The 15,371-nt window shown below is 38.3% G+C and overlaps 1 protein-coding gene and 1 long non-coding RNA gene across 2 annotated transcripts in view; one reads left to right on the top strand and one right to left on the bottom strand.

Annotated features, from left to right (window-relative positions):
• The window catches only part of SUPT3H (SPT3 homolog, SAGA and STAGA complex component), a 554,097-nt gene that overhangs the window by 8,353 nt on the left and 530,373 nt on the right, over positions 1–15,371 (bottom strand). The gene's annotated exons all lie outside the window — the stretch shown is intronic.
• The window catches only part of LOC144582152 (uncharacterized), a 104,872-nt gene continuing 90,559 nt past the window's right edge, over positions 1,059–15,371 (top strand). The window contains exon 1 of the long non-coding RNA XR_013534247.1: positions 1,059–1,671. This is a non-coding gene — a long non-coding RNA (uncharacterized LOC144582152). The remainder of the gene's footprint in view (positions 1,672–15,371) is intronic.

Below are 15,371 nucleotides of genomic sequence, written 5' to 3' on the forward strand. Positions count from 1 at the left end.
TCTTAGAGACTTCCCACAATGCTGAATCACAGCCAGAGGATAAAGGGGTAGGAAACAAGTGTCCCGGCAAGGGTGGAGGGAAGTTGACAGGATGGGTCCTTGTAATGATTTACAGTGGACTGGGCCAGGGCTGGACTAAGACTGCAGGCTGATGGCCCTGAGTTCCTTTGGAAGTCTGTGGCAATCATGGATGACCAGTGAAGAGCATCTGAACCACTGGTCATTCTGTGCAAATGGTAGGCATCACTGAGTGATTACTGGCAGGTAGGCGTTTCACAAAGAAGTTGGGGGAGGAAGTGGAGCACCAGTGGGTCCGTGCCCAGAAATGAGAATCCTCACCACAAAAGATCTAGAGCCATCAGAATGGGAGGAGAATGGATGTGGAGGGTGTGGAGGCTCCCATGGCTGAGAAAATACCACCTTTACAGGTGATGGGGACCAGTACTTCACGTTCCGGTGCTCATCTCGGAAAGCTGGGAATGGATCTTAGAGGGCCCAAGGCCTCTTTCTATTCAAAACTATAGAGATTCCATGATTTTATGCTGATTTAAGACCTGCTAGGCCACCCTCATGCTTCATTTTCTCCAATGCAGAACTAAACCAGCTCCTAATTTGGATGTAACACATGGCTCTCCACATAGATACCAGTTCTGCAGGCTTCTGGCTGAAAATGGTTCCTTAATTTTCAATCAGCGGTGGCTGACTCTGGAACTTTGAAAGGTTCCAGACTTGCTGTCTAGGATGAAAGACCTTTTCTGTAGCGATTTTTCCATAGAAGCAATTACCTCATTTATATTCACTGCTGACCCAGCCAGCATTTAAGCTGCAGAATCTGCCCCTTCAGTATGAAAAGTCCTGATTCATCCAGGGCCAGTCCCCAGGCTTCTGTAAGCACACACAATTACTGTGTACAAACAATCAAAATGGATCATCGTAGGGCAGAATGACGAAAAAGTGTCTCCTCTAGGTAGAGGAATGATAAAACAATGCTCCCTGAGTGGACCTTGCTCTTGGCTCACACAACTCCCATACCAGGACACAAGGCTTGGCAAGTAAAGGCCAAAATGGAAGTTAGGCCCCACAAGTGCCTTCCTGGCCTGGTTTGTGTAGGGCACAGTCTGTACGACACTGCCTGCCTGTCTGCTGCTGCCTAGAACCCAACAGCCTCACACCTTGCTCTTATAGTGTCTGTGCCCACTTAGGACAGGACAATTGGGATTCAAAGCGAGTGGTCAGGTAGTCTGAAGAGAGTTGGGGAGTAAGAAGGCATGAGGAATGACCTCCTTCATTAGACCTGTGCTCCTGTCCTGATAGACGTCTTTGAACTTCTTGCCACTTGCTAATTAAGCGACTGAGGGACTCAGGTGAGCTGGAGGAAACCCCCATCTTTCTCCAACAGCTGAAACAAGGTGGTTCTTTGCTGTAAGACAAATGTGGGTAGTAAACAGAAGAAAGGCCAGCACAGATCAAGTTCCATAAAAACACATGCAACCAGTGCACCCTTCCATGATTAGGTTCAGAGAGATGACAGACCAAGTGTGTGAGACATGTCCTGTGCAGGGACATGTGTGACCTTCCGAGCTGTGGGGGAAGGTGCAGCTCAGTGCAAACTGCACTCAAGATGAGTTGCATTTTCCTTCTGGTGTATCTCCAGAGCGTGCTGGCAAATGGGTGAGTTCACTGTTTCTTTCTTCTCGGCACCAGTGACATCATCACTTAATTAATAAGTTAGGGAATCATAACCACATTTCAAAGAATCATTCAGTTTTCTCATTAAGATTCTACAGAATTTTTTTTTTTTTTTGCCACAGCAACAGTCTTGCCAAAATAATGTTAAAAATAGACCTGGTAATATTTTTCACATTTGTAGGCAGTCATGAATGTTTAACAGTGTACATGTCCAGCAGATGCACATAACTTTAGAATTAGGCATTCGATTTTACACAGCAATACAGAGTACATATATTGTCAAAAGGATTTTTAAAAAATAAAGCAAAAACCAAGCCTAGGGGAAGAAAAACCTGTTAGTCACTTCATCTTCTTGTAGGAAAGTGTTTAATGCATTAAAAATTGGGGGAGGAGGGAGGCATATGTAAAATATATGTGAAAAAAGTTTTCAATAGTGATTAAATTTGGATATTTTGACTCACCCAAGTGCATATGGTAAATTCTCAAAATTCAAGGGTCTGAATTCTGGCTCCCAAAGTAGAGAATTATTTTGGAGACAGATGGCATCCTCTGCTTGTCTGAGTCTGCATGGCTTGGGAAAAGGACACATAGGTTTGGGCTGAGCTGAGAGGTGGTTAAGGTCAGAGGCCTCTCTGCTGAGAAAATCCACCAAGTCTGACAGCCTGGAATTTCTCAGTGAGATAAACTCTACAGGTCACTGGCCTATAGAAAATGAGATGCTACCTTAAAAGAGGTAAATGGAGTAAAATGTAATTATAGTGATTCTAAAACAGAAGTTCAACACATTAATAACTTTATTTAGGAACTGTCCCTAGTGAGTTCCTAAATTAAATCACCGACTCCCAAAACACTGGCTTAGATGGCCTTTCAAGAATCTTTTTAGAGCGGGGCCTACTTGACATTTTAGAAGAATGTAAAACATGCCTTCATGCATTTGGAGGACAGCTAAATGTATGTTTCCTGAATTCCTAGCTCTCCTTTTTTTATTAATAGTTTTAACTGATCAACAGAAGATAAAGAATTGATGGCTGTATAAATATAGCTCTTAAATACAGTCACCATAACTTTCGGATTAGCCTTGGCTGGAACTTTTAAACCTCTAGCCATACATACATCTACGAATGGAAGTTTTCTTGCTTTGGGGGTAATCATATAGATGGAGATTAACCGTCTTTTTCTCCCAGGCCCTAAAAATTATTTTGACCAAAATGTTTAAGTCAGGGGTTTCATGTAGACACAGCTTAAGTGAGTCATTAAGAATTTTATTGGTTAAAGTAGGCATATTTTTTTCCTAGTAGACATAATGACATAACAGTAATAAAAATGTAATATTCAAGTAATTGGTGTAATGTAATTACAGTTTGGTCATAAAGTAAGATTAGAAGTCTGAGATGGCTGTTTTGTGGGTGTGCATTTTAAGGTCTGAATGTAGTCTTCAAGGTGCCTGTCCGGCCTCCCTGGAATGCCGAGTGCTGTTCATCACATACCAGGTGGCTGGGCGCCCAGCTGAGCCAGCATTATCTAGGTGTCCTGTTTACCCAGTCTGCCCTGTCTGGACATTGGTGTCTTGCCTGCCTCAGATACCTAACCATCACAAGAACGGAAAAGTGTTTCTGGTTTTATACAGACAACAAATGGGGGTAATAAAGGTGGCCAGGGTCCTCACAGTGGAAGGGACAGATGGAGTTCTGGTACCATCCTAGAATGGCCACCTCTTTGCCCACATGATACTGTAGCCCCCATCTCCCTTGAATTGCAGGGCTTGGAGCAGATCACCCGTATGCCTCTGATGTGCTACAGAGTCATCCTGTTCTGGCTTTTGGAGGGAAGAACAATTTCCGGATTGAGGACAAACTAGAGGAGCTGCCTCAGGCATTTGACCAAAATACATTTTATCAAAGGATTTGCCATCATTGGAGATATTCTTTCAACTATTATAAATGAATTTCTCCCTGTTTGCATTCTTATTTAATGGCATAGCCTGCAGAAACACAAAATTGAGTACGTACCAATTTTTGAACACAAACAGTAAAAACATTTTAATTAACAATACTTACAATAAATAAATAATTGAAAGAACATCAGGTTTCTTTTTTACTATTTTTCCTTTTCAATTAGTAATTTGTGGGGAGACAATCTGAGACTACATAAATCACTTATTAGTCTTCTTCTACCATTGATGATCTTTTAATACCACGATTCTTTCTATATTTATTAGTAGGCATTCTCCTGCAAAGAAGAGCTTTCACTTTCTCTGTTTACTTATTTATATTGTATGGACTCATGGATATTTATTTTATTCTATGGTGACAAAGTAGTACTATCATTATTTATTTTAATGCCCAAATTGTCTCGGAGTTGGCCAGTGCGAGCCTCTTCTTATTCCATTTTTGGCATGTCCCCATGATTTTTTGACCAATTCCTCATTTTCTTGTGAGATTAGATAGTCAAGACTCATTTTTCCAGGTATCTCTCCCTGCCCTGGTCCTGGAATCAGGCATTTCTTCAAGGAACCCTGAATACCAGTGGAGAAGGATATTCAGAAACTAAGATCTGGGTATTAGGTGTGAAAGATCATTACTTTTTAAATGTGTAAAAATTATTTGGAAGAATTTAGGGTACTTATTAAGAGCTAAGCATGTGCCACAGGTGAACGCTGCTTTTGGATCTTGAAAGGGTTGGAGTTCCAAGAGAAGTCGGATCCCCCTTGCCAAATAATGTAGATATGTCATGTAGCATGCCAATTACAGTTTCAGCAAATTGATCAGATCTTTACGGGTTTCTTCCTCTAAGCAAATACTGTTGTCTAAACCGATTCCAAAAGTAAGTTAGCATCATTCCTAATTGACAGTTCTTGATGTCTGCTAACCCTCAGTTCATTCAACAGCATAGAGTGATTCACAAACTTAATTTCTTGCTAGTATCAGTGACTTTAAACATCCATTGTCTCTGAATCCCCCTTTATGAATATAAATCACACACCTACAAAGGTGTGTCATGAATGCAGCTGGCCACATGTAGTGTGTTTGTGCTTCCTCATTCCTTCTGGCATGTCACCTTAGTAAGCAATGTGTAGAATCTCATTCTAACCCTTGAGTCTGTGGTCTTGTTTTCCACAATAGTAACTGCTGAGGTGGTCCCAAGGAAGGTGAGAAGCCGGCCACGTTGAGCCAAAGGCTCAGCAAGTGACCAGAGCAAGGCCGGACGTACAGGATTCCCTCTGTCTTTAACTCCTTTAAGTAAAGTCAAGGGAAAGCAGAGCTTGGTATCCGACTGATGCAGACTGTTGGCTTTCACTTGGCATGTACTTTCTTACTGCTTGAGAAATGTTATTTTTTCCTTAAACTTCTTTCTCATTAATCTTGTGTTAAGAGTGGTCTAACCCTGTTAGTTTGGTAGGCAGCTTCTGTTTCAATTAGCATATATTTCCATAAGTGTTGAGTGGGGAAGGGAAGGAAAAAGCAGAATTTCTAAACTATTGACCTTGAGGGACTTGTAGGAAGGTGTGTCTGACATGCGTGTAATACAACTGACTCTGAAAAAGCTCTAGTAAATGGTTAAGTTATGGTTGGCTCTGATGATTTACGCTGAACAGAATAAACTATGATGGAAACATAAAATATTTCTAAGCTTACACTTTAGTCACTCAATATACATGAAACTCAATCTTCTTATTTGAGAAACAGCACTGAGACTATCCTAAGGAAATCAAGTTGTTTACTAGCCTTGTGTTCACCCATGTTGTACATACCAAGATTAAGGGCTGAAAACGCTTTGATATTCTCATCTGTAAGGCACTGTGCGATACCCCATTTAAAACTATTCCTACCATTCCACTGAGGGACTTTCCACTGACAAGTCGAAGGAGTGCTTCATTGTTTAAGTATATTGATAGGGTGGTTGCCTAAGCAGAAAATGCAGAATTAAGCCAAGGAAGCTTGTTTTGAAAGCAGGTCATCTGTCACCATCTATGATACACCTGACAAGGAAGTAAACAGGAAGTGTGAACTGGCTTGGTTTACTCCTACATGGACAGAGAGAAATAAAATCAGTGTTTACCAAATGGAAAAGCACAAAGTTGGTACAGAGAGAAATGTTATTTTCAGGCTTCTAAAAAGGTATTACAAATAACACAAAGTTTCAAACCTACAATTAAAAACTATTTTTAAAAAGTTTTGATTAGGTTCCCTTCAAAAATAGGCATTTTAGGCTGAAATAAATTCCTTAAAGTTTTGACTCCCACTTATGCTGGTTTTTCCATAATCCACACTCCACAAATGCCCCTCTTAAATAACAGATTTCAAGAGTAAAAAACATGTCTTAAAGTTATCTAGCAGAAGTTCAATGCTCCCACTTAATAGATGAGGAATCCAAGACCCCAAACTTGAAGCAATTTCTCAAACATCACACAGCCATTAAGGGCAGGGAGAATTTAGGGTCCAAGTTACTCATCAGGCAAGAGTTATGAATAGACTGAATTTCTTAGTGCCAGATCCATGGGGGGAAACAAACCCTGTGGTGAAGGAGCCAAATGTATTGTTGGTGTAGTTCTGACCAGAAGCCCAGAGTGGGCCTGTGGGTCCAAACTGAGTATACTTCTCTCCTTCCGCAGCTCTGGACAAGAGCTAAATATTATCTAAATACTTGACCCCAGAATCATGAGAAAAAAAAATCAACTTGCCTTAAAGCCACTAAGTTTTGGGTTGGTTTGTTACACAGCAGAAGATAACTGAAACAGAAATAGGCAGGATCACCCCATGAAGCAAGGAAGCACATCATCTGAGTAGTTTACTGAGGGCAAAGACAATATGGACTGGCTGACAGAAGAAGGAAGTTATAAATACTAGCAATGACCATTGGACCAGTTATACAAATGATGACAGTAGCAGTTATTTCTTCCTTACCTTAATATGAATACAGCATTTTTTAAATATTAATTTTCTTTATTGCCCCATTTACATTCCCTCACTATCCAAACAGAAGATGGATTAGTAGTGGTTAGCCATATAGCTCAGTATTTAGGTTACGGGATATTAAAAGGTGAGTGTGACTCAGAGAAAAGAGGAATAAACATCACCCCAAAATCTGTGTGTCATATAGGATTTAATAGCCTTTTTTAAAATATATTTTTTATGTTAGAACAGTTTTACATTTACAGGATTGTGAAGATAGTACACAGTTCCCATAAACCCAATACCCACTTTCCTCTATTATTAGTATTTTACATTATGATACATTTCGTTACAATTAACAAACCGACATTGGTATGTTATTACGTAAAGCCCATACTTGATTCATTTTTCCTTAGTTTTTATCCACTGTCCCGTTTCTGCTCCAGAATTGCATTCAGGATGCTACACGACATCTATGTCATGTCTCTTTAGGCTCCTCTTGGCTATGATCGTTTCTCTGGCTCTCCTTGACAGTTTTGAGGAGTACGGTCAGGTATTCTGTAATGTCCCTCAAGTGAGATTTGTATGATGCTCAGATTAGATGGGGTTATGGGTTACTGGGAAGAAAACCATAAAGGTATTTATATCCTTTTTGGAGGACAGGGTTAGCATGCATCATATTAGGTGGTAACATTTTGCTGTTGACTTTATTTGGAGGTTAAACATGGTTAAAAGATGTATGTATGGGTGCCAAGTAGACAAAGGGTGGACAGACTGCAGTCATTGGTGGTGTGCCAACATGGTGAAACTGAAACTACTTTCCCATAGTCCCCTTCCCTACAGGGTTCTGAGGTAGAGTTGGCCAAAAGGGAAATGTATGCAGATGTGGAAGGCAGAAGTGAAGCAGTTATGGATCTTTGAAGTCTTGCAGTTATAGAGAAGGCACAGAAGTGCTGACAGGTTCTAGCTTGTCTTCACTTTCTTCCACTCTACATCCAGTTCTGACTGAAGAGCCTGTTGACCCACAGTGGCTCCCAGCTTATGCCAGATACTCGGTGGTGGGCCTGCCAAAGTGGCAGTTCCACAGAAGCATGGCCTCCTAGACACTTCCTCATGAGCCATCACTTTGCAGCTGCTTTTGGCACCTTGTTGTTCTTTGTTTCTCACATTGATGGGTTGGTCACTTTTTTCCTCTAATCCTCCAACTCCCTTCCTATACTTTCACTTTCCCAGCTCTTCTCACAGCTGTATGAGGGCTGATTCCTAAATCCTCATCCTATAGTACACAGTGGTTTTGATGCTGTGACTGAACCTTATCAAGGTATGAGACTGATTTTCAAACTGCAAACGACTACAGAAGCTGGAAAAAAAATACAGAAACAGTTGTCTAATAGTTTTCTATGATGCCGTAACAAATGACCACAAATTTAGTAGCATAAATACCATGGATTTATTAGCTTACAGTTCTATAGGCTAGAAGTCCAGTGTTAGTCTCATTAGACTAAAATCAGTGTTGTCAGGCTATGTTTTCTTCTGGGAAAAACATATATATATATATATATGTTTTTTCTATAGGGAAGAATCTGTTTCTTGTTCATTCAGATTGTTGGGAGAACTGCTTCTGTTGCTTCAGTACCGAGATCTCCATTTCTGAGCTGTCTGTAAGTGAGGGGACATTTAGGAGTCCCTCATATTCCTTGGCTTTTGGCTCCTTTACTCTGTCTTCAAAGCTAGAATGTCAAGCCATTTTCACGTTGGATTTCTCTTACCCATTCTTCTGCTTTTAAGAGCTCATGTGATTAGACTGGACCCATGTGGATCTTCTAGGATAACCTCTCCATCTTAACTTCCTTTAATTAGCAACCTTCATGCCATCTGTCACCTTATTTCCCTTTCGCTATGTGATGTAACATATTCACAGGTTCTGAGATTTGGATATGGACAACTTGGGGTGGGGGTACAAATTATTTCAACCATCAGAAAAGAAGCCAATGTAGCCAAGGATTTGAGAGAGTAAGATACTGGAGAAGAGACAGGGTCTCTTTTTTCCTCAGGAAATTTATCAATTAACTGCGAGAGGAAGTGAGGCCAAGCAGTCTGGGAATTGCGGCAGTATCACTGGGCTAGGGAAGCAGAGGTTGGACTTTGGGGCTGCCAAGGCAGCTGAGGAACCAAGATTCCCCAACCAGAGGAAACTACAGAGAAGTAAGTCTATAATTCTGCATGCAATTTCCCCTTGAAGTATATGTCAGCTCCAAAGCTGTACATGTGGTGAGGTAGGGGATGACAGCAGCATATGGAAGGCTAAAAAGGTGAGCAAAAATTCCATCAATCTTGTGTGGTCAGGCGCTAGATTTCAGAGCTTCACCAAGGTTGAAGGGGTCTGGTAAATACCGCAGGCTCTCAGCTGAGACCCTAGGGATATTTTATAGGAATAAAGACAAAGCAAAGATCAACCTTTATCCAACTGTACCCCATCTGTTTGCTAGAAAATTATATCCTCTCTTGAAGAAATCACCATCCAGATCCTCTTTAAAGACAGGGTCTCGATCTGTCACCCAGGCTGGAGTGCAGTGGCGCAATCATAAAACTCACTGCAGCTTCAAATTACTGGGCTTAAGGGATCCTCCTACCTCAGCCTCCTGAGTGACTGGGACTACTATAGGCACATGCCCCATGCCTAGTTAATTTTTATTTTTGTAGAGACGGAGTCTTGCTTTGTTGCCCAGGGTGGTCTTGAACTCCTGGTCTCAGGTGATCCTCCTATCTTGGCCTCCCAAAGTGTTGAGATTACAGGGGTGAGCCAGTGTGACCAGCTGAGAGCATCTATATTTTTTCCATATATGATGTCTGGCATTCAATAAAAACTCATAGGCAAAGCAGGAAACACTGAAAATCAAGAGAAAAGAAAAAGACAACAGAAACAGCCCCAAGCAACCCAAATATTGAGGTAATAAGAAAGGGACTTGAACTGGAATTTCTTTTCCAAAAAGTAATCAAATGGTGATGGTATAATTAAAAAATTAAAAAAAGAAAATTAAGAATTCAGTAGATGAGTTTAATAGAATTTTAAAAGAGAAGCTCAATAAATACAGGATAGGTCAGTAGAAAATGTTCATATTGAAGCAGAGAGAAAAGGAAATGAGAAATACAGAAAAGGGTCCAGAAGACATATTATAAATGGTTAAAAAATAATAATAATTCTGACATACATCTAACTCCTAGAAGACATAAAGAAATATTTGAAAAGTGGATAGGATTAAAAAAAATCGGTGAAAAATATCCAGCCACAGATTCAAGTAGTTCTACAAATTCCAAGAAAGAGAAAAACAAAGAAAACTACATGTAGGCATGTCATACTACAAATGGTAAAGAATAAAAGGAAAAAACCCCTCAAAAGCAGGCAGAGAAAAGCAAGCACATTACCTTCACAGGGGCAACAACAAGGCTGACAACCAAAATGTCATAGGCCAAAAGACAAGGAAATAAGTCTGATGTATGAAAAATAATGCATATTTTCTAATAACGGCAAAACTTTAGGGAAAGAGAAATATCCAAAAATAGAATACGATTCAGTTAAAAATGAACCAGCCACAGTATGAAGAAATGTAGTGTGACAGGTCTCCTGCCAGGTTATTTAAGGGTGTGTGTTCACTGCTTGAACCCTGAAGGCCAGGCAGTGAGCCAAGGCCAGGGTGCCCAGCAGAGGAGCAGGTGTCCCTGAGAATCCAAACTTCTTGGAGAGCATCTGGGAACATACCAAGAAAAAGAGTCCCATCACACACGCAGTAGGCAAAGAGCCAGAAAATTAGCTTAAAAGCAGCCTTAGAGATGGGAGGCAGTGCGGCTCTCTAGAACTGTTCTGCTGCCGCTGTGCCCCGTATGCAAGTCTTAATAAACTCATCTACTCACCAGTCTGGACTTGTCCAAATCATTCTTTGTTCTCTTGACATCTTCCCAGTTTGGGGGTGGTAGCAGTTATTATATTCTCAAAATTTTATTATTTTTATTTTTTGAGATAGAGTCTTGCTCTGTTGCCCCGGCTGGATCAGATTTCAGCTCACTGCAATTTCTGCCTGCTGGGTTCAAGCAATTCTTGCGCCTCAGCCTCCTGAATAGCTGAGATTACAGGTGCACACGACCACACCTGGCTAATTTTTGTATTTTTAGTAGAGATGGGGTTTTTCCATGTTGGCCAGGCTGGTTTTAAACTCTTGGCCTCAAGTGCTGGGATTACAGTTGTGACCTACCATGACCAGCTTCAAATATTTTTCATAACAGAAATACTCAGCAGTCATAAAAAAAAGTCATGAGAAAATGTTACTATAGGCTGCAAAGAAGTATGTACTTTATGAATATACTGTGTGTGTGTGTGTGTATGAGTGTGCATGGTGTATTAAAATGTCAGTCATGTAGTCTAAATGTTAAAGGTCTGTGGCTAATTCTAATTGTATTCTTTGTGCTTTTCTGGGTCTTCTGAGTTTTTTGTTTGCAATGAATGAGTATTTCTAAAATATTTAAAAAGGGCTGTAAAAAACAAAGAGTCAAAATGACAAATTTCTTGGCTGAAACCAATAAATACAAGTTAGTATGTTAAAGAGTTATGATGAGGATAAGACTGTAGATTTAAATTAACCATATCAATAATTACATTAGATATCATCTAAAGAGTGGGATTAAAAGGCAGAGATGATAAACTGGGTGAAAAAGCAAGACCTAACTATAGGCTATCAATGAAAAAGGTACTTTAAATATAAGAAAATAGATAAGTTAAAAGAAAAGGATGAGAAAATATGTACAATATAAGTGCTGAAGAAAGATAAAATAGATTTATTAATATCAGACCAAGTAGACTTCAGAACATGATATATTGTCAGGAATAGAGAGGAAAATTACAGAATACTAAAGGGGACAATTAAGAGGACATGCCATTCCTAAATGTGCATATGTAACTGAGAACAGAACTTCAAAATATGCTAAGCAAAACCTAATAAAACTCTAAGGAGAAACAGACAAAACTGCAATTTTCATTGAAGACTTTAACCTTCCTTTCTCAGTAATTGATTGTAAAAAGGTAGAAAATCAGTAAGTGTATAGAAGAACTTAATACTATTAGGTTGATGCAAAAGTAATCATGGGTTTTGCCATTACTTTCAAAGGCAAAAACCACAATTACTTTTGCACCAACCTATCAACCAACTTGACCTAATATTTATAGAACATTACATCAAAGAGCAGAATACACATTTTCAAGTGCACATGCACATATTCTGGGCCATAAGCAAATGTTAAAAAACCTAAAGGAACTTAAATCATACAAAGTATGTCTCTATTATAAAATTAAAATTTAGTAACAGGAAGATATGTAGGACATTCTCAAACATTTGGAAACTAATCAACACATTTCTAAATAAGCCATGGGTCAAAGAGAAAATCAGAAAGGAAATTAGAAAATGTTCTGAATTGAATGAAAATGAAAACAAAACACATAAAAGGTTGTGGGATATAGCTAAAGTAGTGTTTAGAGGGAAACAGAGCTTAAAACGCTTATAGAAAAAGTCTCAAAGAAAATAGGAAAAGTGAACTGAATCCAAGGCAAGCAGAAGAAAGGAAATAAAGAAATTTGTTGTTACTGAAAATCAGAAAAATTAATAAAATTGGAGGCTGATTCTTTGAAAAATCAGTATGACTGATAAACTACACTGAGAAGAAAAGGAAGAATAAACAAACTGTCAATCTTAGGAATTAAAAAGAGTATCCCTACAGATCTGACAGACATTTAAAGGATTATAAGAGAATTTAATGAACAACTTTATGCCAGAAATTCTGTTAACTTAGATGAGGGAAAAATAACTTGGGAGACATAAACTACCAAAGCTTTCTCAAGAAGAAATAGATCCAAATAGCCGTATATCTAATATTATTCATAGCTAAAAGCTTTCCTACAAAAATACACTTCAGACCCTGATAGCCTCCATGGTGAATTCTACTGAATTTTAACAACAAAAACACTAATTCTATGGAAACTCTTCCAGAACACAGAAAAGGAAACAGCAGGTCAAAACCCATTGTATGAGCCTAGCATCACCTGATATAAAAACCAGAAATGAGACATTACAAAAACTCAGATCAACGCTTTTCATGAGTACAGATACAAAAATACCTACCAAAATGTTAGCAAGTTAGATCCATCAAAATGTCTCCAGGCCAGTAGCTCATGCCTATAATCCCAGTACTTTGGGATCCTCCCAAGGTGGGAGGATCACTTGAGGCCAGGAGATCGAGACCAGCCTGGGCAACAAGCAAGACCCTGTTGCTACAAAATAAACCATTAAAAAAAAAAAAAAAAAAAAAAAAAAGCCAGGCATGGTGGCATGTGCTTGTAGTTCTAACTCTTTGGGAGGCTGAGGCGAGAGGATAGCTTGAGCCCAGGAGTTCCAGGCTGCGGTGAGCTATGATCATGCTGCTGCACTCCAGCCTGGGCAACAGAATGAGACCCTGTCTCTTTAAAAATACAAAGAAACAAATATGTACAAATACACACATACACACCAATACACACACACACACACACACACAATGTCCACACACATGAAGGGGTGTGTGTAGAGTTTATCTCAGTAATGGAAGGTTGGTTCAACAAGCAAAACTTAAATCAACAGAATTTATCACTGGGAAGAAAAAAACTCATTGTCTTCAAGGAGGCAGAAATTCATTTGATAAATTCAACAACCATAAAAACAGCAAAAAAAAAAAAAAAAAAAAAAAAGGAATAAAAGGAAACTTCCTTAATGTAATAAAAAGCATCTAAAAAAAATCTTACACCTCATGAAATGGTGAAAGACTGAATGCTTTCCCCATAAAATCGGGGAAAAGGAAAGGATGTCCATTTTCACCACTCCTATTCAATAGTATACTGAAGATCCTAGTCACTGCAATAAGACAAGAAGAAGAAATAAAAACTATACAGATTAGAAAGAAAAAAATATAAAATTGTATTTGCAAACAAAATGATCATCTGTGTAAAAAATCCCAAAGAATCTATAACTGCTCCCACCACCTGAGCAATCTATTAGAGGTTTCGGCATAAACAGTTAATATACAAAAATCAATTTTATTTCTCTATGTTGGCAATTAATACTTGGAAACTGAAAAAATTTTATTTCTTATAACATCAACTATGAAATATGCATGCATGAACCTAACAAAATATGTATTAGGTTTATATTCTGAAAGCTATAAAAACTGAAGAGAAAAATTTAAAAAGATCTATATAAATGGAGAGCTATATCATGTTCATTAATTAGAAGGATTAATGTTACTAAGATATCAGTTCTTTCCAAATTAAGCTATATATTGTAAGCAATTCCAATCAAAATCTCAGCGTTTTGTAGAAATATGGAAAGCAAAGAACCTAGAATATGCAAAGCATTTTTGAAAGAGAAGAGCTGAGAAACTCATAAGGCCTGATTTCATGGCTTAGTATAAAAGTCACAGTAATCAAGACAACCAGGTATTAGTATGAGGATAAACAAATAGAGCAGTGGAACAGAACAGGATACAAAGCAGAGCTATACTTATCTGGTCAATTAATTTTACACAAGGGTGCCAAGCTAATCATTTAAGAAAGGATAGTTTTCTCAATGAATGGTATTGAAACTATCTGACATCCACATGCAAAAAACAAACAAACACAAAAGAACCTCAACTCTTACCTTCTATTAATACCATATACAAAGTCAAAGGAAATTTACAAAAAGTAAAAATTAAAAACTTAAATATCTAAAATAAAACATAGGAGAAAGCCTTTGCGAGCTTGGGTTAGATGGATTTCTTAGACAAGACATACAGTATAAGCCATAAAAGAATAAAAATTGGTAAATTCGACTTTTTCAAAATTAAAAATATTAGCTTTTCCAAAGGCACTTTAACAAAAAACAAATTCCAGACTTGAAAGAAAAGTTTTGAAAAGCACATTTCTGACAATTGATCCATATCTAAAAGATATAAAGAACTCTTATATTGTAGTAAGACAACTATTTTTTTAAGGGGAAAAAGATGTGAATACACACTTCAACAAAGAAAAAATACAGATGGCAAATGAACACATGGAAAACGCTTAATATCAGCCATCAGGGAAATCCAAGTAAAGCCACAGTGAGGTATCACTATGGACCTATTAGAATGGCTAAAATTAAAACAAAACAAATAAGCAACATACCAAATGTTGGATTATACCCAAGCTAGCGAAGATATGGAGAAACTAGAAATCTCATATTTCTGGTGGGAGTGCCGTATGGCACAGCTACATTGAAAAACATTTTGGCAGTTTTTTAAATAAAAATAAATACTTATTTACCATATGAATCAGTAATCCCACTTCTAGGTATTCTAGATGTTAATTCCAATAGAAATGAACACGAGTCCACAAAAAGATATGCCCATTTGTGTTCATAGCAATTTTATTCTTAATTGCAAGGAAATGGAAACAATGCAAGTGTCCACTAGGTAGTGAATGGATAAACAAACTGTAGTGCATCCATATAATGGAATATTACTCAGCAATAACATATAATGAACCAGCGCACAAAACAAGATGAATGAATCTCAAAAGCATTATGCTAGGTAAAAAGGACACACAAAAATCTTGAAATTCAACTTGACATGGAATTATTCCATTTAATATGCCATTCTGGAAAATATCAAAAACGACAGGGACAGAAATGAGAACAGTGGCTGCCAGGGATTAGTGATGTGGTAGGGGATCAGTTACAACAGAACATGAAAGAA

Source organism: Callithrix jacchus, chromosome 4 (assembly GCF_049354715.1).
Source record: "Callithrix jacchus isolate 240 chromosome 4, calJac240_pri, whole genome shotgun sequence".
Taxonomy (NCBI): domain Eukaryota; kingdom Metazoa; phylum Chordata; class Mammalia; order Primates; family Cebidae; genus Callithrix; species Callithrix jacchus.